General features: G+C 41.4%; 1 protein-coding gene across 1 annotated transcript in view; it reads right to left on the reverse strand.

Moving 5' to 3' along the window:
- LOC144425256 (histone H5-like) overlaps positions 1-23,988 on the reverse strand; it is a 321,238-nt gene that overhangs the window by 210,811 nt on the left and 86,439 nt on the right. The window lies entirely within an intron of this gene.

Consider the following 23,988-nt stretch of genomic DNA (forward strand, 5'->3'; position numbering starts at 1 on the left):
GAACCAAGCAGACCGCACGAAAGAGCACCGGGGGTAAGGCTCCCCGCAAGCAGCTTGCCACAAAGGCTGCGAGAAAGAGCGCACCTGCGACCGGCGGCGTCAAGAAGCCTCACCGATACAGGCCAGGCACAGTCGCTTTGAGAGAAATTCGCCGATACCAGAAATCGACCGAGTTGCTCATACGTAAGCTTCCTTTCCAGAGATTGGTTCGGGAAATTGCTCAGGACTTCAAAACGGACTTGCGCTTCCAAAGCAGCTCCGTAATGGCGCTGCAAGAGGCGAGCGAAGCTTACTTGGTCGGTCTCTTCGAAGACACTAACCTGTGCGCAATCCACGCAAAGCGTGTCACCATCATGCCCAAGGACATTCAACTGGCACGACGCATCAGAGGCGAACGTGCTTAGGCGTCATCGACTAATTACCAAACGGCTCTTTTCAGAGCCACCACATTATTGAACTAATTTGAGTTAAGACGAAGATATGAGTCGTTGCCTCGAAACTGCGACGCATCAGGGGCGTGTTGCTGACAGCGGTTCTTTTTAGAGCCACCACGTTTTTTTGGAAGTTTGAGTTTGTACTCGCGCTAATACCAACAGATAATAATAGTGAGTTTGCGTTTCCAATACTGACTACTTGTTGGTTGGCTACTGTGTCGACTCGAAATTACTTCTTCTTTCCACAAGAAACGCCGCCGTTCGCGACGTCTTTCTCCCGGAAGACTGTGAAACGCGTACCGGTCTCAAAAGTCCCGATGTCTGTCGTATGCGAACATACTTCGTTCGCATTGGGGTGAAAATTTGCGACGCAATATTTATATTATATAACTCTCGTACAATATAGTGTGGGTGGTCCTGATAAGGACCGTTTTTTGTTTCGTTAGCCGCGAAAACGACTTACTTGGAGCTGGTGTATTTGGTGACGGCTTTTGTTCCCTCGGAAACAGCGTGTTTCGCGAGTTCGCCTGGCAGAAGCAAACGGACAGCAGTCTGGATTTCCCTACTGCTGATGGTTGAGCGTTTGTTGTAGTGTGCCAATCGAGACGATTCGCTGGCAATTCTTTCGAATACATCGTTGACGAACGAGTTCATGATGCTCATTGCCTTGCTGGAAATTCCAGTGTCGGGGTGTACCTGCTTCAGTACTTTGTAAATGTAGATGCTGAAGCTTTCTTTTCTCTTCGCTCTGCGCTTCTTTTTGTCGCCCTTCGGCGTCTGTTTCTTGCTTGACATTTTCTTGCTACCTTTAGTGGCCGGCATGTTGCTTTTTTGTCGGAATGAGGTGATCGAGTCTCACAAAATTATATATACAAGCGCGTATGTAAATGAGGCTGCGAGAGAGTCGCGTTTCGAGAAGAAGATCGATGTTAGTTTGTTTTTTGTTCACCGCTGAACCGTTGTCGAGGTATAAATATCGCTTGGAGCGCGATCGCTCGTCATTCAATACCGTACGCACAAAAAACGAAGACGTCTTCAAAGCAGCTCCGTAATGGCGTTGCAAGAGCGCTTCGTTGTCTGATTAAGATCGAGACGGTAGTGGAGTATTTGGTTGTATTAAGATAGATAAACATTGTTCGTCATAGGTGGTAAACGGATTTATCTTTGGATTGGAAAATTGGATTTATACTCTGGATATAACAACTAAAAAAGGAATGGATTACTCATCAGCGGTTTCTAACCAAAACATGCAACAGGGAAAACGACCTCGATCGTTGGTCGCTGAGGTAAGCGCAGATCTAGACGTTAAAAAATTCCTAAACATTTTGTCAAGCTCGGAATCCACAAAAAAGTATGTAGAACATTTGACAGCCTTGTATGAGTCACGTCCTTGCCTATGGCTACTATCATTCAGGCAACTAGATCCAGGAAATGAAAACATTTCGAAACGAGACGACTTCCTAAGGGAAAATGTAAACATTTTAACATCGCAAAATGTAAACATTCGCTTTCTACCGCCGACGAAACCGCCGACGCGAGTAAGCTTAAAAGACGTTCCCGATGAAGCGAAAAAGCAATTAGTCTGGGACACACTAATTAAAACCGGCTGTGGCAAAGTGCGACACATAAACAAACAATTCCATCGGGGTACGACGCTATACAACGGCTACGTCGCTGCGTGGATAGACGATTTCGACCGTACTAAATTTCCGCCATTCATAAACATCAACGGATATAGATGCAAGACATACTTGCCCTCGGAATTGTACAACCCCACTTGTATTAATTGCCTCGAACTGGGCCATAGTGCAAGAAATTGCACCGCGACCAGAAAATGCCGACAATGCCATCAAGAAGGGCATATCAAAGCAGAATGTCCCTTAAATAATAAATCTGACCAGGAGACCATTCAATCGTGGCTAAAAAATACCACCGTCACAAAAATCGAAAAACAAAACAAAACAAACAAAACCGAAACATCAATCGCAGTTCCCCAAACCTCACAAAACGTCTCTCTAGACGAAGCCTCATCAAAAAGCAATGACACAGCAGTAATCATCGACGTAGAGAGCAAAGAGACGAAAGATTGGTCTCTAAGTCCTGACATTAACAAAGACCCGCCTTCGAGTCCACCTCCCATTGTGTCGCGGAAACCCAGGTTGAAAGACACTTCAACAATTGGAAACACTCCTTTCCGTATAAGGAATCTTGGAGGCTCGTGTTTTAATAAAAATCCGCCCGTCTATGAATTAAATTCATACTCTTCAGTCTTTTCTGACCTTCCACAGATTTCATCAGCGCCAGCATGCCTCGAAGCAGAGGACCTAGCCCTCTCTTCATCAGACTCTGACGAGTCGGACAAGCCGACCATAACCCGATCGCCAAATCGTAAAAAAAGGGGGAGAAACAAAACAGGATCCTCCTCGACCTCCTCCGCGGCCCCACCAACGACCAAAAAAGAAAAGTAACTGACAACGAAACTTCCTAACATTTATATCCCCTTAACTCAATCCAAACTACAAAAACTCATCCCCACTTCATGAAATTAGTATCTCTAAATGTCAATGGAATCATGGCCCATCTGAACGAACTCGAACTCACAATAAAAGTCCACAAACCCGATGTCATACTGTTACAAGAAACCCACAAAATAGATAGGCTGAAGCTCAACAAGTGGTCAAATAATCTTGGATTCTCATTCTACCACAACGCCCCTGACTACCAGGAAACAAACCTCACGCACTTCTTCGCGGGCACGGCAATCATGCTGACAAGTAACTTAACGAGCGAAGGCGTTGTCTATAAAACAATAATAAATTACCGGGCATGTGCTTTAGACCTAATATACCAAGGAAGATCCACTAAAATCGTAAATATATATGGACCCCCCTACTCAAAGACGCCAACACGTGTCAGATCCCAGCTTGACTTCTTTAAGCATCTCACTTTCAGACTAGCATCTGAAGAGTATAACGTAGACCTCACAATACTCGCAGGTGACTTTAATGCCGTAACGGAAGTATCAGACGTCTTTCAGACTAAAAATTTTAAACTTACCGAAGGCGAAAAAGTTTTAGATAGATATATCCAGGAATCAACTCTTTTTGACCCATACCACGATTACAGTCCAAACAAACCGATCTACACAATAAGAAGAATGAATCAATCTAGGCGTATAGACAGGCTATACATTTCAAAAAGCGCAAAAACACAAATTAGATCTTTTTCCTATCCTCCAAATTTGATATCCGACCACCTTCATTTTCCCGCCATCGAGATAACGCAATATAAAAAGCTTAAATGGGGTATGGGAAACTGGAGAAATAATACTGCCCACTACCAAAACCCAGAATTCATTAAAACAATAGAAAATCGATATAACCTCCTCCTCGGACATCTAGAGAGCGCCAACAATTTGTTAGACTGGTGGGACGACACAAAAGTCCAAATAAAAAAAGAAGCGATTTCTTATGGTATTCGACCAAAACAGATCGCAGCCGCGGAACAACAGGAAATCGAAGACGAAATAAGAAAATCGGCACAAGGTACATCCACGCTCTCCAAAACCGAACTCGACACCAAAACACAACGCCTTACATACCTACTGGCCCAAAAGGTAAATTTTCAAAAGATTGTCGCTAGAGCGAAAACAGCAGAAGACGATGAAATCCCGACCAAATTCTTTTTCAACCAAATTCTCACCCGGGAAAAACAATGCTCCATCCATCGCATACGGGTAGACGCCGCCACCACGACAGATGACCCTCAGGCAATAATCAATGAAACCTATGATTTTTATAGCAAACTGTGGGGTACCACCAGCTCTATCGATCGAGACGCACAGACCCACTATATAAATACAATGTCTGAGCCATCCCTGTCCCCCTCTGATGCAGAGGAAATGGGTGATCTAGTCACCGAACCAGAAATCCTCACCGTAATCCAAAGTTTCGAAAACAACAAATCCCCTGGGGTAGATGGTTTGGGTAAGGAATTTTACCTGACATTTTGGAAAATCATTCGAAAGCAGTTTGTACAAATCATTAATAACGTCCTAGCGTTTGGAAAAATGCCGCATAGCTGGAGAATGGCCCGTGTGATATTGATTCACAAAAAAGGAAGTACCACAGAGCTAAAAAATTGGCGACCCATATCAAATCTCAACCAGGACTACAAAATTCTAACTAAACTATTAGCAAATCGTCTATCCCACAAATTCGGACTCATAATCAATCCCGTACAAAAATCCACCATACCCGGTAGACAAATGTCAGACATACATAGGAATTTAGAAAGCATAATCAGATACGCCCAGAAAAACCAAGCCCCCGTGACAATACTAACAGTTGACCAAATGAAAGCCTTTGATATGGTCAACCACGAATTCCTACACAAACTTCTAGAAAAAATTGGCCTCGGAACAAAGCTCTGCAATCTAATAAAAGAGCTATACAAAAACATAAAAAGTAAAATTGAAATCAACGGAGCCTTCACCCCTGAGATACGTATAAAAAGAGGAATCCGCCAAGGGTGCCCCCTAAGTATGCTCCTGTACACCCTAAACGTAGAACCTATCACAAGAGCCATACTCAGCAACAAATACATCTGGGGTATAAAACTTGGTAAGAAAGAAGAAAAAATCCAGCAATACGCGGACGACACCAGTTTTATAACAACAAATCTGTACTCAATCGAACTCATTTTTAAAGAGCTTTCACTTTTCCAACGAGCAACCGGCCAATCCCTGAACAAAGACAAGTCGCAAATACTATGCCTAACGAAAGAAGCAGAGAAGCGTCTTGAAGGAAGTATATTTGAAAAATACCGTCGAGACACGGTCGAAATACTGGGAGTTCACTTCGGCAAAAACGCAACAAACGTAGTCTGTGATAAAAAAATTAGTAAAATAACCCGAATTCTTAAAAACTCTAACTCGCGACACTTAACATGGAGAGGTAAAAAAACAGTAATACAGTCACTCGCCCTTCCGCTAACACTTATGGAAGCAAAAACACGAGTCATACCAACGCGATACCTGAACAAAATACAAGCCATATTTTTTAAATACCTCTGGCATCCCGAATACTTTGAGAGTGTCGCGCGAAAAGTATTGCTCCTACCGGAAAGAAAGGGTGGAATTGGTATGGTGGATATAAAGTTGTACTCGTACGCATGCCTCTTTCAAAAGTTAGTTACTCTACTCAACACAAACAACCCAGTCGAATTTTGGCACTATGAAGCGCTCTACACATTGGGATCAAAAATAAAGTCTTTCAACCCATTACTTTATAACAACTCGGCCCCTCACGCAATCCAAATTGACCATCACTGGCAGCATATCCTGAACATAAGTCACGTTACAAAATTAGCCCCATCTGAATGGGAAGGAACAACGTTGAGTTTTCTTTACAACAGACTTAAGGAAAATACATACGAGTACTGTAGTACCGATGTTTGCGACTGGCATAAAATTAATTTAACGGATAGCCGAGTAAAGCCGTATTTTACCAATGTCGAGCGTCAGGTTTCATACCGAATTAAAAGGGACGGCTTTCTTTTCGGACACCGGAAATGGAGGTTCGGCCTTCTTCGGAATACTATAAACTCTCAGCAACCACAACGGAACTGTAAATTTTGTAACAATGCCCCAGATACAACCCCGCATATCTTTCTGAATTGTCCAGCGTACCTGGCACTCCATAGCACAATCTCTCGGACATTAGAAAAGTTAACCGGACACAACCTAGCCATACATCGCCAACAGATCTTCAATAACACATATGATGATAAATTTGAACTTACCGTCCTTAAACTTTTCTCCATCCTTAAAACAAAATTTATTACACTAAAACACTCGCTGGACATTCAGGACAGATACGCAACAAACTGGGATATGGACAATTTACATCAAAAGGTACTCTCTGATTTCGCACAATATGTGGACAAATACAAATTCACATATGGATCAGTACAGGCCTTCGAGTTGAAACCAAATTGGAAATCCGTACTGATACAAAATACCTGCCCACCATAAATGGTAGATTATTATTAGATAATAAGATCAAAAATTCCAACGGAAATGATGAACCGGAAGCTTCACGGTGGATGTTATGCTGGGTGTGCGCGTCTAAAGGTCGTCACACAGTATGTACTGAAACCTGGGCGGCGGAAGTTGAGCTGTGTTACGCATGGTATCGACGGAAGCCCTGAGCAGATGTCATGCTATTTGGCACATAACATGTACGGAAGCTCGGGGCCGAAATCTTTGCCTTGCAATGCATGGCGATACGGAAGCCTCCTTAAGCGTATGACTGCTGCTTACGCAGCAGCATGCTTATGAAGCGTAATACTGATATAACTCGGATATGACGTGTCTTTAAGACACCGATCCGAGACTGGAAAAACTCTGATCCGTGAAAAAAAGAAGAAAAAAAAAAAAAAAAATAAAAAAAAAAAAAAAAAAAAAAAACGAAAGACATGTCTGGAAGAGGTAAAGGCGGCAAATCGAAGGCGAAGTCTAAGACCCGGTCGTCCCGCGCTGGGCTGCAATTTCCAGTCGGCAGAGTACACCGACTGCTCCGCAAAGGAAACTACGCGCAGCGTGTTGGAGCAGGGGCACCCGTGTACCTCGCTGCAGTTCTGGAATATTTGAGCGCTGAAGTTCTCGAGTTGGCAGGCAATGCTGCCCGTGACAACAAGAAAAGCAGGATCATTCCTCGCCATCTGCAATTGGCTATTAGGAACGACGAAGAACTGAACAAGCTACTGGGCGGAGTCACAATCGCCCAAGGTGGTGTGTTACCCAACATCCAGGCCGTGCTTTTGCCAAAAAAGACGTCGAAGAGTTCTTAAGTCGGATCGCCACATTAAATCACATAAACGGCACTTTTCAGTGCCACCAACTCAAACACTGTCGAGTTTAATGTTTTGTCACAGCCGAGTCGAACATATTAGGTTGGTTCGCGCATCTATCCATCTGCCTTTGTATGTGACGGTCGGCAGTTGGTTCGTGAACCGTATGCGAACTTATCACTTTTATATTTCACGATAGTATTATGTAGAGAATTATGAAATTAACAGAAGAGTACACGTCCATTCAATTCTGCGAGTCGGATCATTCAGGCTTTACAAGAATTTGAAAGCCGGGTCGACAAAATTCTACTTGGAGGCGTAACAGCTCTCATGTTCATGGTATCGCAAAGCACGCAAACTCAAGAGATATTATTTTGAAGTCTTAGATATTTGATTGGTGGGCTGCCAAAAATATTATTCATCAGCAAACTTGAACCCATTTCTGCCATCGGGATGGTCAAAGTCGAGTTATTTATCTACTTTCCTTCAGATCCTCAACGTGTTTTCGGCCCGAACCCCGTTTCTAGTGTAAAGCAATGACGTGGCAAATTGTACCTCGGCTTTTTGTAAAACTCTTCGCCGATGATACATATAAAAAAACTCAATACCTTCTGATGTACTTACTCAACTTTTCCAGCAAAGATATACGTAATTTCCAAAATACCAGAGAAAGAATGAAATCCTACAAATTACCGACAAATCCAGAAAAATTCTCACACTATGATATTTAATTATCACCGTGATAACAAAAACAAATATTCACCCACCATCAATTTAACAATGAATGGCCCCAAATTGAAGAAGATTTATGACTTTGCAAAATATTTTGCGTTATCGATACTAAACTGGAATGTGATAACCGCCTTGAATTACATGTTTTTACTTGTGCACTTTCACTTGTTGCATTCCCAGATATGCAAATTTTTAGAATAATATGTATCTGCATGCTAACCATTTGGTCCCGAACCTTTCTATGATCTGCATAATTGTATGCAATACAAATACAGAAAGTGAATGAATTAGATAGCATAACTCAGAATAGCACCTTTCACCATGAAACAGTAATTTCAAATATCCCAAATTGAAAAAAAAGAAGAAACCAGACAAGATATGATATATATATAATGAACGAACAAGAGTGGATGTGTTGATGGAATTGGTACTGAGCCGGTTTTATATTTTATACCTCATTTGATTGGGTTGGGTGGCAACATACTCCAATGACCCAAAAAGTTCGCATCGTCGCCACTCAGTAATATACCGAAGGTATTTGTGTGTCTTGATTATATATATAAACTTTGTTTTATTGGTTTGGCGAATGAATGGCGAAAATTTTAATTGGAACCTATGTGACTCGCGTGTGTTCCCATTTTTGCTTTCTTGTACGTGGCATCGTGGAAATTCCAGGTATTCGATTGAATTTCTCTGCCGAGCTTTGTGAATGTTGCCATATGATAAAGTGCGGAAAAACTTTCTGCAATGGTTGCGCTTCTGGCAACAAACGCTGCCAAAAATATCATTGTTTTGTTATTTTAGCCTTTCTGATGTCACGAAAAACCATTATTTTGTTAATCTTCTGGCTTAGTTTCTATTTTTGTGGAAATAAAATTAAACTCTTGCTATATTGTTTGTGTGTGACTTATAATCCGAGCGTAAATAACACTCGTACTTGAAATCTTCACGAGCATGCCAAATACTTACAACTGTTCTCTCTCTATATATGTATATATGTAGAGCGGATAAAAAGTCAGGAACCTATAACCGATATTCGATTTGGGGAAAGCTACCGAAGAAATTGTATAAAAAAATGCGTCAGTTTTTTTTCCTGCGAAGTAGATGTCTGATAAAAGCTCTTGCTTTCGTGAATTTGCGTCCATGGAATGCCCCAATAATGTTGTTGTCATGTATCTTTCAGTTGCCAACAATATATTTAATAGTTGAAGCGATATCGCCAGGTAATAGTACAAAATCCGTCTTGTTGTATGTACAATTGCCAAAAACGAGGAAATCGAAGATGTGTCGTAATTCACTTTATTTAGCGGTTATCACGTTTGTGACGCTTTCCGAATTCGAGAAACAAGTGCTGGATAAAGCGTATATATGCGTTCTTTACTCCATCACCATTGTATTGCTGGAAAACATCGAGCTTCGATCTCAAAACTACTTTTGGTGCGAGTAGACAAGCACAAATTTGTTCAAAAGTTACGCTATTCGGTGACGCGACGTTGCATAGCGTTTCGAGCGCGTCCGCTCTTGGACTCGCGAGGTCCTTAAACATAGAGCGTCTGGTGGCGACGAGTTACATTTTAATCGACATAACCTGGTCAGAACAATCGTATCGCAACATGTCTACTGCCGCAAAGAAAACCGTTCAGAAGCGGGCGCCTGCAGCGCATCCATCCTACAAGGAAATGGCAATGGCCGCCGTGAAAGCTACTCACACTAAAAATGGATCCTCGCGAGCCGCCATAAAGAAATACGTCGAAGCAAATTACAGCGTGAAATCAGATCAGGCGAAAATCCACCTTAAGAGGGCCCTCAAAAGTCTGGTCGACGAAGGCGCGCTTAAAACGGATTTGCCAAAAGCACCCAGAAGCTACAGACTTACCAAAAAGGAACCGCCAAAGAAAAATAAGACTGCGTCGGCACAGAAGAAAAAGCCAGCAGCCAAGAAGCCGAAGACTGCACCCGTGAAGAAGGCAGCCGCAAAGAAGCCCAAGGCTAAGAAAACCGCTACGGGAACCAAAAAGGCCACCGTAAAGAAGGTTGCGAAGAAGCCCGCCGCAAAGAAGGCGACAAAAAAGACTCCCAAAAAGTCGGCCCCCAAAAAGAAGACTGTGAAAAAGACCGCCGCCAAAAAGAAGTAGTCAGACATAGGTGGGATCGCCAGAGATATAAAACGGCTCTTTTTAGAGCCACCCGAACATCATACACAAAGAGTTCGTCACTCGAAACCTCTGATCTTTTACGAGATTCAATTGGCTAACTACACGCCCTCGATCCCTTTGCCACGTGCTTTAACAAAATGGCGGGAAATATATTTCGCGCGGACCGATTGACGAACGAACAATAAATGAGTCGAAGGGCGGGAAAAATGTGAGCGGACGCTCTCGAAGCGATAGCAAGGCGAAAAATTGCCCCGGTCCACGATAAAGAAATGTGAGCGGACGCTCTCGAAGCGATAGCAAGCAAGGCGTCAAAATGCCTCTAGTCCACGAGCAAGAAAACGCGCGTTACGAAAGAGCGGGAAATGTGGGGCGGACGCTTTCGAAGCGATAGCAAGCAAGGCGTAAAATTGCCTGAGTCCACGAGCAAGTCGACGATATATATCTAAATATAATGGTCAAGTGTGAAACTTCAAAATTAATGAAACAACCCCAGTTCTGACAATGGCATGGGTGGCTCTAAAAAGAGCCGTTGTTGAAACGTTCGTTGGATGAGCTATCTAACCGCCGAACCCGTAGAGAGTTCGTCCTTGTCTTTTCAGAGCGTACACGACGTCCAAGGCTGTAACAGTCTTTCTTTTGGCATGCTCGGTGTATGTCACGGCGTCACGGATAACATTTTCCAAGAATACTTTGAGAACTCCTCTAGTTTCCTCGTAGATGAGTCCCGATATACGTTTGACACCTCCTCTGCGTGCCAAACGTCTGATTGCGGGCTTTGTGATTCCCTGGATGTTGTCACGCAACACTTTGCGATGACGCTTTGCTCCCCCCTTTCCCAAACCTTTTCCTCCTTTACCTCGTCCAGACATTGTTTACGGGTTTGCGTTTTTTGACAATGATAATTGCCAAACGCGCTATCGAGCTATAACCTCTCGCGGGGCGGCCGTCGTCGAAAAGGAGAGAAAAAATGGCGCGCAAAAGATGTCTAGCCAATTAGAAGACGTTACCCGGTCGGTACATATAGTCGCTTGAGGCTCGAGCTCTAAATCAGTTACGCGAGAGTATCTATCGTTGAACAAAAAAAGAGAGTATGGCCAGAACCAAGCAGGCTGTAGATTTAGCCCTCTAGTCTTTTGTAGCTGACGATACATACGGAAATACTTGGGATACCCGGATATAAAACAACAGGATTATCTCTGGATACATACTCAAAAGGATATGGATTATACAGCTGCAGTTTCCAACCAAGGCCTTGTTCAGGATGCACGACCCCGCTCGGTGTTCGCTGAGGTAAGCGAATCTCTTGATTTTAGTACCTTCTTAACAGCTCTAAGAAATTCTGTGTCCACGAAGGACTATGTTGACCATTTGTCGGCTTTGTACGAAATACGGCCCAAGGAATGGGTATTATCGTTCAAACGGCGCAACCCTGAAAATGAAAACGACTCGAAGCGAGATGAATTTCTTCTACGAAACAGCGAGGTGTTGTCCACGCCCGAAGCGAACATACGTTTCTTCCCACCTTCAAAACCCCCGACCCGGGTGAGCATAAAAAACGTGCCCGATGAGGTGCGACGACAGACTGTGTGGGACGCACTAATTAGGAGTGATTGCGGAAAGTTACGAAATATAACCAAGCAGTATCACAGGGGTACATCGCTCTTTAACGGTTACGTAGCCGCGTGGATATCAGACTTCGACTCAAACAAATTCCCACCCTACATAACATTACTTGGCCAGCGTTGTAAAACTTACTTACCATCAGAACTTTACACGCCATCCTGCGTAAACTGCCTGCAAAAGGGCCATACGCAAAGATATTGCACCTCAGACAAGAAGTGCCGTTTGTGCCTGATGGAAGGCCATAACAGAACTAACTGTCCAGAAAACACTAAAGAAAATAAAAAAATCCACACAACATGGTTTGAATACAGCCAAATAACCAAAACCAAACAAGGAGAGAACCCCAAAGAAAAAGAACCCACAAAACTCGAAACCATCCCAACTTGTCTAAACTGTTTCCAGGGGGGACATACCACGAAATTATGCAAAAATCGGACGAGATGCCGCCTCTGTAAAGAGGAAGGTCATCTCCAGGCAACCTGCCCGAATAAACGCCGCACTCCCAAAAGCATAATGTCGCACAACCTGGAGGAAAGCCGAAAAGAAAACCCAAACAAACCCAGTAAAACAATCACCACAATGAATAACCTTCCAAACGAAATACCAATCTCAACCTCAAGCGTAATAGAAACTCAACAACAACATGCCAATCACCTCGAAACATCAGAAAAACCCCAAATCGAATCTCCCGACTCATCAACAACCCTCTCTGAATCAGAGGAGATTAACGTTTTAGATGACGAGATAAAAGACTGGTCACTGTCCAAGGACAGCAGTGGCCTATCTCCCCCCAATACACCGCCCCCTAGGTCGAAACAAAAACAAAAGCCAAAGTTGAAAGCAACATCCACGATTGGTAATACTCCTATTCGCCCCACAAGACCGGGAATCTCTTACGTGCAGGTAATGGTTCACGATTATGAGCAGAGAGACCTAACTACCTCATCCGTGTTTGAAGAAACACCACAGACGATATCTGCCCCAGCCTTTTTAGAAAATGCCGATCGCGACTTTCCGTCGCTTACCCAACAGCAATCAACGAAAAACACCCCCCAAAAAAGAGAACGTAACATCCTATCTAGTTCATCTGCCTCTTCTGATAACACACCTGCAAAGAAAAAAACGTTAACTGGGTAAGCCTTAATTTCATATAAAAAATGAGTTTCATCATTTTTAGTATAAACATAAATGGTCTGGAATCCAAGCTCGCAAAACTAGAAAACTGGCTACACCAACAAAAACCTGACATCATTTGTTTCCAAGAGACGCACCACCTGAATAAATTAAAAATAGAAAAATGGGCTAAACAATTAGGTTACAAGACTTTCTTTAATACAATTGACAATACTGCGAGTTTGCAAGCAAGAATTCGTTTTCGACAAGGCACTGCCATACTCACAAAAGATTCATTTCAGACAAACCACCACAACATATATATACCCTATCGTCTAGAGAGCCTGGATATACAACTTGAAAAGGATACCATAAGACTCTTTAATACATACGCACCCGCACGAAAGGGAAAAGGCCAAACAATCTTCTTTCGAGAAATGACAACAATTATAGGTCACTATGACCATAACAACAAATATATCATCATTGGTGACTTCAACTGTGTCCTCAGTGACAAAGATGTATGGAGGAAAGCGGGCTATGCCCCGAATGCAGGTGAAAGAATTCTAGAAAGCTTCTTCAAAGAGAACAACATTGACCCCACACTCGCGCCATACTTCCAGGAAACCCCAAAAATCTTAGGTGTATATTATGGACATAACGATAAAAAAAAAACTTGGGAAGGAACCATAACTAAAATTAATCAGACAATAAATATGTGCAAAAGCAGGGACCTCACTTGGTATGGGAAACAAATAGTAGCTAACTCTCTAGTCGCCTCACTTATAATATACCCCACTAGGGGCATAGGACCACCGTCGACCCCCACACTTAAGGAAATGGAGAGTAGGCTTTTTAGCTTCTTATGGTACCCGGAGAATATTGAATGCATCAGGCGTGTCACCCTAAAAAGTTCTATAGCAAAAGGGGGCATAAATATGATCGACCTGAGCGCCAAAGTAGATGCTGTACTTGTGGAAAAGATAAAAACCCTGATGTTTCTGGATGAACCGACACAATTTTGGCACCACGAAGCACTTTATTCACTCGGATCCCAAATAAAAACCTTAAACCCAAAACTCTTCACCAACGCCATGCCACACAGACCATTTATACCCCCAACATGGAAGAAACTAATAAGTATATATAAAGAAATAAACTGGACCAAGGAAAAATGGGAATCTGCACAGCATCGGGACATAAACACCCGGCTCAAAGAAATTAGAGCTCCAAAACATGTAGTTCCTGATAACATTGATTGGACGCTCGCCCAATTAAAAACAAAACAACTAAGAGACAAAATTACAAACAAAGAAAGGGTCATTTCTCTGCGAATTCTCCAAAATGGCTACATGTGGGGTCTTAAAAGAAAATATTTGGGTTATACCACAGATAGCCTTGGCAAACAACAAATTACAAACTGCAAATTTTGTTTTTCAATGATCGACAGCCCCAAACACATTTTCACGAAATGCCCATACACCAAGGAAAACTATGAAAGGATGCGAGCCTTTTTGGAGGATCTAAGTGGGCAAAAAGAAAACCCAACCGAGGAAGAAATATACTTCAACACGCACACAGGAGAAAACCAAATAATAAACTCAAAAGCCTTTGCCATATTGAAAAGTCAAATAGTAACCCAAAAAATTAGTCTGGACATAGCCAATAAAACCATAAATCAACGGGAAAGAAATTTGGCCCTACAAAAATCCTTCAGGCATTTTCACAGATTTCTAATAATGGAAAACACCAAATTTGGACATCTAATGCATCTTAACATAAAGCCGAATTGGAAAGAAATCCTGAGCGGCTATATAGAATCCATTTAGCCACTGAACAAGAAAATGTGTTTTTAAACCCGCTAACCATAAATGGTAGCATACTTATGAGCAAGACCATCGAACGATCCCACGGAAATGATGAATCGGAAGCTTCACGGTGGATGTTATGCTGGGTGTGCGCGTCTAAAGGTCGTCACACAGTATGTACTGAAACCGGGGTGGCGGAAGTTGAGCTGTGTTGAGCATGGCATTGACGGAAGCCCTGGGCAGACGTCCTGCTATTTGGCACATAGCACGACTGATGCTCGGGGCCGAAGTCTTTGCCTTGCAATGCATAGCGAATACGGAAGCTGCCTTTCGTGTATGATCGCTGCTTATGCAGTGGCATGCTTATGAAGCGTAATACCGATATGACTCGGATATGACGTGTCTTTAAGACACTGATCCGGGACTGGAAAAACTCTGATCCGTAAAAAAAAAAAAAAAAAAAAAAAAAAAAAGTTGAACAAAAATGTAAAACATACAAGTTTTGTTTGAGTACTTGGTTGTATTAAGTGCAAAGAAGTACGGAATATATAGTGACGCACAACCTTTGGATTTGAGCTGGATACATACAGATAGCGACTCATAACCTCTATCGGATTATACAAAGAAAAGGAATTCAAAAACATTGGATTACAAAATGGATTACTCCGCAGCAGTCACCGGTCCTTTCGAAATAACTGGAAAAAGACCACGATCAGTGGTAGCAAATGTGAGTAACAATATTACTGTTAATACTTTCATAGACTTACTTAGAACCGTCAAAACCACTAAAAACTTCTTTGAACATATTTCCGGGCTGTTTGAAATCAGGCCGAAGGCCTGGGTAATTTCCTTTAAACAAAAGGACGTTGACAATGCAGACCTCTCGGAGAGAGATGACTTTCTGGAACAAAATAAATATGGCATTACCCATCAGAACATTAAGATAAACTTTCAACTTCCAACCAAACCACCTACTAGAATTAGCATCAGGGGAATACCTGACGAAACAAAACCTCAGACCGTCTGGAATGCTTTGAACTTGATGAACTGCGGCAAAACCCAGCACGTAACAAAACTATATCACCGAGGGACTTCTTTCTCTAATGGTTATATCGCAGCGTGGGTCCAAAATTTCGACAAATCGAAATTCCCACCCTTCGTGACCATAGATGGGGCGAGGTGCAAAACCTTTCTCCCATCCGATATGTATAACCCGACCTGCCTAAATTGTCTACTACAAGGGCACACTACAAGAAATTGCCCAAACCCAGCGAAATGCCGTCTTTGCAAAGAGGAAGGGCACTTCCAATCACAATGTCCACAAAAACCGGGTAAAAGCACACCAGTAACGCACAACACCTGGTTAAAGCAAACAATGAAAACAAAACCTAACATACCAAACGAAATACCAAACCCAACCTCAAACACAATTGAAACACAACAACAACAAGTCAATCTCTCAGTAACACAAGAAAAACTCCAAAACGAATCTCCCAACTCATCAGCAACCTTCTCGGAATCAGAGGAGATAAACGTACTAGACGACGAGTGAAAAGACTGGTCACTGTCCAAAGATAACAGTGACCTGTCCCTCCCCAAAACACCGTCTCCTAGGTCCAAACAAAAGCCGAAACTGAAAGCAAGCTCTACGATTGGGAACACACCCATTCGTCCCATAAGACTGGGAATCTCATACGTGCAGGTAATGGTTCATGACTATGAACAGAGAGACACAACAACCTCCTCTGTCTTCGAAGATACGCCACAAACAACATCCGCCCCGGCCTATTTGGAAAATGCCGATTGCGAATTCCCACCGCTCGCACAACAGAATGTACAGAGAAACACCCCCCAAAAGAGAGAACGAAACAGGGAACACACATCCACATCGACCAATTCTCTTGTATCACCCACACCGAAAAAAGGGAAAGATACACGAATAATCGAAGAAACAAACTAAATCCCCCCCCCCCCCCGAACGACCAAAAAATATGTCTGAATTACTATCTAACCTAAAAATCATTTCAATAAATATAAACGGACTACAAAACAATTGGAGGGCCCTGAAAAACTTTATACTGCACCATAAAGCAGACATTTTTGCACTACAAGAAATACACAGGATAAAAAATGATAAGATTAAAAAAAAGCTCTTAAACCTAGGATACCAGATGTATAGCAACTCGCAAGCTGACTCAATACAACAAGGAAAGAAAAACTACTACTTAGGGACAGCCACACTAATAAAAAATGAGTTGCAGGAAACAAACATCATAAACTACGAGATAAAAATACTCAATAGGGTAGGTTGCACGACACTATCCAACCTCTCAACCAAGGAAGCGATCACCATAACCAATGTGTATGCCCCATGTAACCGAACAACAAAACAAAAACAGTCATTCTACGAAGAACTCATTAACTTATTAAAAGAGTGCGAGACCAAGCAGATAATCTGCGGCGACTTCAACATGGTCTATAAAAGAATAGACTCTTTTATAGAAACTTCGTACCCCCTCAATAAAACCGAAAGAATGTGGAAAGAATTTATTCAACTCTATAACTATATCGACGTTTTTAGACACCACTGGCCAGACGCAAAACTGTATACTATAACTAGAAACAAACAATCTAGACGAATCGATAGACTATATATCCCGCGTGAATTTAGCCACGAACTAAAAAACACAGAATACGTAACAAATACAGTATCCGACCACCACTTCGCGTCACAGGTTACATTTAAAAATATTGGACAAATAAATTGGGGAAGAGGGACATGGAAAAATAATATTACACACTTCAAAGAAGAAAAAATTAGGCAGTCAATCATCAAAATATACAATGAAGAGAAGAATAAGAAACAAGAATTCGGTATAATCGCGGACTGGTGGGACGCAGTAAAAATAAAGGTTAGAAAAGCTCTAATTGCACACGGTATAGAAGAGGCAAAAATAAAGAAACAAAAAGAAGAAACGCGGAAAAACAAAATCAGCGAGCAAATGTCCAAATCGAAAACAAATACAGAAAAATATATACTAATTAAAAAGTTGAAACAAGAAGAAAAAGAAAAATTGGAATTTGAACAACAAATAACAAAAGTCAAATCTTTGGAACAAAATGAAAAACCAACCAAATTTTTCTTTAGTAAACTGAAATCAAGGAGACGCAAAACAACCATTGACTGTCTCCAAAACAACGATGGCAAATACCTAAGAACGAAGCACGAAATACTTAAAGAAGTGCAAAATTACTATGAAGGGCTATGGAAACAGACAGTACAGGGAGATGAAGAGATGATGGAAAAATATCTAGAGGTATATAAAGAAACGAAATTAAGTGAAGAGGAAATAGAAGACATGGGTGCTTTAGTTACAAAGGAAGAGATACTCGTAACCATTAAACAAATGGGAAATTACAAGACACCAGGGCCCGATGGGCTGTCGAAAGAATTCTACATCGAGTTTTGGGAGGAAATTAAAGAAGAGCTATGCCAATTAGTAAATAATGCAATTGCTTTCGGCACTCTCCCAAATAGTACCAAAGAATCAGTGGTGACCCTAATACATAAAAAAGGAAACTCCAATTACTTATCAAATTACAGGCCAATATCAAACCTAAACGTGGACCTCAAAATAATATCGAAAATAATAGCAAATAGACTTAAACCTGCCCTAGATAATATCATTCTTCCAACCCAAAAAAGCGCCATCCCAGGACGATCAATTTTTGACAACTTGAGAAATATTCAGGAAATCTGGAACTACAGCATCAAACAAAACCTACCCCTCTATATAACAAGTTTTGACCAGGAAAAGGCTTTCGACAGGGTAAACCAACAATTCCTTTTTAAAATCATGGCCAAACTAAATTTTAACCAGAATATCAGGAACCTTATCATAGAGATGTACAACGACATATTCAGTACCATCCAGGTAAACGGACAAAAAACGGGGAAAATCTTTCTAACAAGGGGCATCCGACAGGGATGCCCTTTGAGTATGGCCCTATATACTCTTGCAGCTGATCCGCTAGCAAGGAGGATTAACTCAAACTCTAAAATAAAAGGCTTTGCTCTGGGGAAATACAAATCCAAAATGGACCAGTTCGCAGACGACAACACCACCTACGGGACGAACATCGAATCGGTCGAACAAACATTCCTGGAATTCAAAATATACGAAACATTAACGGGTCAAAAACTAAACGAAAAAAAAACAGAGATTCTATGCACCAACGATTTGGCAAAAAAAAGACTTGCAACCTCCCCATTCAACAAATACTTAAAACAGAATATAAAAATTTTAGGACAATACTTCGGCCCACTACAAATAGAGAAAACATGGAATGAGAAAATAACCAAAATCCATCATATCCTACAACAAAACAAACAAAGAAACTTAACATGGTTTGGGAAAATCCAAATCATAAATGCCTTGAGCATCTCTCAGATAATTTACAATGCTCGAGTAATAAATATCCCCAATAAATACATAAAAAAGCTGAATTCAATGTTTTTCAAATTTATCTGGCATCCCGAATTCATACAACTTATAGCACAAGCAAAACTCAAATCAGACTACGAAGAAGGAGGTCTAAGAGCCCCGTGTATCACGGCGAAAATCCAGGCCTGTCAGTTAGAAAAAATAAAAGCCCTTAAATCACTAACAGAACCTAAGGAAATGTGGCAAATAATATCCCTCTATGACTTAGGATCCAAAGTGAAAAATATCCACCCGTCTCTGTACACGAACCGGATGCCCCATGCTATGTTAACACCGAAGCATTGGGTAAACCTTATAAAACTAATGAACAGATTGAATATAAAAGAAGACCAATGGCCAAACATTACTTTCAAAGAGACCTATCATAAGATTGTCCGAGCCAATCAGCCGACAAAGAGGGTGCAAGACAAAAATGAGGAAACCTTCAATTGGAAAGAATTACTGAGTAAAGAACACGACACAAAAGATATCATCAAAAATAAAGAAAGAATAACATCGTACAGAATGGCACATAATGTCACTCTAAATGGATCCAAAAGAAGGAAACTCAATATCCACCAAACAGCAAAGGGCGAAAGAGCAATCCTGAGCTGTAAATTTTGTCCTAGCCTGAAGGATGACAACGAACATCTGCTCCAAGAATGTCCATTTACATGGGGAATATTATATGAACTACAAAAAACAGTAAACCAGGCCCTTGTAACTCACCACCCCTTCCTAAACGAGCTAATAAAATACAACAAATACGCAGGAAGCAACCGCAGGATAATAATAATACTGATTAACATCTTCAAAACTCAAATCTACAACCTAAAATTAGCAATGGACATAGCGAACAAAAAATTGGACGATCAAGGAAAAAATAGGTTGAAAGACACTATAATACAAAAAACTCTCAATAAGACTATATGGAGAGTGAAAAATACGGAGATACTGAGCGACGAAAGGGCCCAAATTGATAAAATAGAGAAAGCAATCAAGCAACAGATAAACAGTTTGAACTAGAATATGTTAACATGTTAAAAAGAAAAACAGAACATTGAAAAAACGACTTGTGTTTTTAAGCCACCTACCAGAAATGGTAGCATAATTTTGAGAAAGACCATCGAACGATCCCACGGAAATGATGAATCGGAAGCTTCACGGTGGATGTTATGCTGGGTGTACGCATTTAAAAGTCGTCACACAGTATGTACTGAAACCGGGGCGGCGGAAGTTGAGCTGTGTTGAGCATGGCATTGACGGAAGCCCTGGGCAGACGTCCTGCTATTTGGCACATAGCACGACTGATGCTCGGGGCCGAAGTCTTTGCCTTGCAATGCATAGCGAATACGGAAGCTGCCTTTCGTGTATGATCGCTGCTTATGAAGCCTTATACCGATATGACTCGGACATGACGTGTCTTAAGACACTGATCCGGGACTGGAAAAACTCTGATCCGTAAAAAAAAAAAAAAGAAAAAAAAAAAAAAAAAAAAAAATCGTTGAACAAAAAAAAAATGGCCAGAACCAAGCAGACCGCACGAAAGAGCACCGGGGGTAAGGCTCCCCGCAAGCAGCTTGCCACAAAGGCTGCGAGAAAGAGCGCACCTGCGACCGGCGGCGTCAAGAAGCCTCACCGATACAGGCCAGGCACAGTCGCTTTGAGAGAAATTCGCCGATACCAGAAATCGACCGAGTTGCTCATACGTAAGCTTCCTTTCCAGAGATTGGTTCGGGAAATTGCTCAGGACTTCAAAACGGACTTGCGCTTCCAAAGCAGCTCCGTAATGGCGCTGCAAGAGGCGAGCGAAGCTTACTTGGTCGGTCTCTTCGAAGACACTAACCTGTGCGCAATCCACGCAAAGCGTGTCACCATCATGCCCAAGGACATTCAACTGGCACGACGCATCAGAGGCGAACGTGCTTAGGCGTCATCGACTAATTACCAAACGGCTCTTTTCAGAGCCACCACATTATTGAACTAATTTGAGTTAAGACGATGATATGAGTCGTTGCCTCGAAACTGCGACGCATCAGGGGCGTGTTGCTGACAGCGGTTCTTTTTAGAGCCACCACGTTTTTTTGGAAGTTTGAGTTTGTACTCGCGCTAATACCAACAGATAATAATAGTGAGTTTGCGTTTCCAATACGTTCCCTCGGAAACAGCGTGTTTCGCGAGTTCGCCTGGCAGAAGCAAACGGACAGCAGTCTGGATTTCCCTACTGCTGATGGTTGAGCGTTTGTTGTAGTGTGCCAATCGAGACGATTCGCTGGCAATTCTTTCGAATACATCGTTGACGAACGAGTTCATGATGCTCATTGCCTTGCTGGAAATTCCAGTGTCGGGGTGTACCTGCTTCAGTACTTTGTAAATGTAGATGCTGAAGCTTTCTTTTCTCTTCGCTCTGCGCTTCTTTTTGTCGCCCTTCGGCGTCTGTTTCTTGCTTGACATTTTCTTAATATTTAAATTATTTGACCAGAAAAATGTACAAACAAAAATATTTAAGCATTAAAAACAGGTTTATGTACAATTCACTCTTCATTAGAGTTTGACACATACGGGGTTTTGTATTCGCACGTTGGGCATCGGTGGGTATAGTCGGCCTACGGTTTTATCATACTAGGTGCAAGACTCTCTATAAGTATTTAACATTGGCAGAATCATATAGGAAGTAGGATTTCCTAATATGCACGATTGCCGTTCGTATTTAACGTCTTTCATAGTTTTGAAATAAGACTAGGGGGCTTTAAAGACGGAGTTTTACAGAAGTGAGTCTTGAAGGGTCCCGGTGTGAAAGAGATTAAACGTCTCGTCCATAAATCAACCTGGGGGTCTTCTCGAGGATTGTTTATAGGTTTTCCGCTTATATACTAGCGGAATTGTTGTATTCTAACGCTTGTGGTATTTTCCAAAATCTATCGATTCCGAAATATGCGGCTGGGATCGAGGCGGATTCCCCTGAAGCTAGCTTAATTGAGTATAAAATTTAACTTAACCCCAATTGCCCTACAACTAGCGAGTTAAATATATTACCTCTATCGCGCTACTATCTTTCAGCTATAGACATTACCTCTCTGGATTCACGACTTATAGGCTGCTACCCTACCCTTGTCTGTGGCGGGGAACTGGGTTGCCCTCAAGTCTCGAAACGTATGCAAAAATAGACAACACACAAAAATAGAGGGAAAAAAGGATAGACACTAACATAAATATATACGATAAATAATATCCCTACACAGGTGATAGGCGCTAACATAAATATATACGATAGATAATATCACTACACAGGTGGGGTTCTACTACATATGGTTAGTGTTGCATTTCATACATACTTCGGTGTGCAAGTATTGGTGCTAGCGGTGGTTGGATATGGATGCACGTCTTTATAATTAGTAAATTCTGGATGCAAGTCATTTTAAACAGGTAAGTTTCCAAGTTTCATTAGGTAGGGGTTTAGGTTGGATTAATAAGCTCATATCGAATACAAGGTTACAAATAGTGTTTTTAATAATTATATCCATAGCTATATTTTTGTTTCATGTACATAAATCGAATCACATATCTAAGCTGTTTGGGACTACCAAATTGGGTTATTTTTTAACTTATATACTAACGGAAAGTAATATTCTACCGATTGTAGTATATTTCGAAAACTCTTGACAATTTTTGCAATAACTATTTGAATCTGGGGGACTGCATATCCAGGGACTGCATATCCATATACGATTAGAAATTATAGGCCGTTTAGCTATACACTCAACAATATAATATAGCTTGATATATGTGGATTATTAAATGTCGTATTATGGGTATAGTCAAGTTATACCGATCTCTTTTAATGCCTTTTTCGTAATTCCGTTAAGAGTTTTCATAATGCCTTGTAGTGTTTTCGTATAGTTCGACTTGGTCGCCCTTTCTTCCTTCTCCGTTCTATATTTCACCAGCCTTTTAAATTCTAGGTACACTCTCGATGGTTTTGGTATTTTCTTTTCAATGGATATTCTTTTTCTCTCTTGCCAAATACATTGTCTCATTTTTGTTAAAACGAAAGCCAGTGATGCAGATTCGTTGTCTCCCAGATTTGGCTGGAATGAGTAGTTTAGAACTGTTGCCTTGGTAACAGGAAAGGTATCTCTGTTCCAGCTTTTCGCCCACACAAAAATAGCAAGCGCCATTAGTCTGGTTGGAATGTTACAGTATACGAATAAGTGTTTTTCGGTTTCTGGTTCCAAATGGCACCATGGGCATAAGTCGGATTTGGTGAAATATCGAATTCTGTATTTGGACCTCGTCGGCATAATTTCGTGGGTACATTTCCAATTGAATAATGCTTCTTTTTGATTTAGCATGCCACATGTGAGGTTTTTCCAATTTTTCGAAAGTTTTAATTTGAGTTCTTCAGTTGTAATGTCGGCGATTATTCTGGTGTATATTTCTTTGTTGGTTTCAAGGATTTCTGTTGTTTTAATCTTGTATCTTTTTAGTTTTCTCGTTGTTTCTTCCCAGTGCCTCATTGGTTCCATTGTATGTGGTCTGCTATTGTCTATGTTTCCATCAATGTATTCTCTTAATCGAAGAGCAATTTGGTTGTCTATCCTGTTGTGTAGAAAGTGTTGATTTGTGTGATCGCTAGTCTTTTGCTCGCGAATGTACGTTATAACTGGTTTCAGGAGTTGCAGGTCTAAAAAAATTGGAATATTAATTAAATTGATACCTCCATCTTCAAATGGTTTTGTTAGCGTTTCAAATTCTACTTTTTCCTTTTTGCCAAATAAATATTCCA

The sequence above is a fragment of the Styela clava genome, chromosome 7 (genome assembly GCF_964204865.1).
Source record: "Styela clava chromosome 7, kaStyClav1.hap1.2, whole genome shotgun sequence".
In the NCBI taxonomy this organism is placed as follows: Eukaryota; Metazoa; Chordata; class Ascidiacea; order Stolidobranchia; family Styelidae; genus Styela; species Styela clava.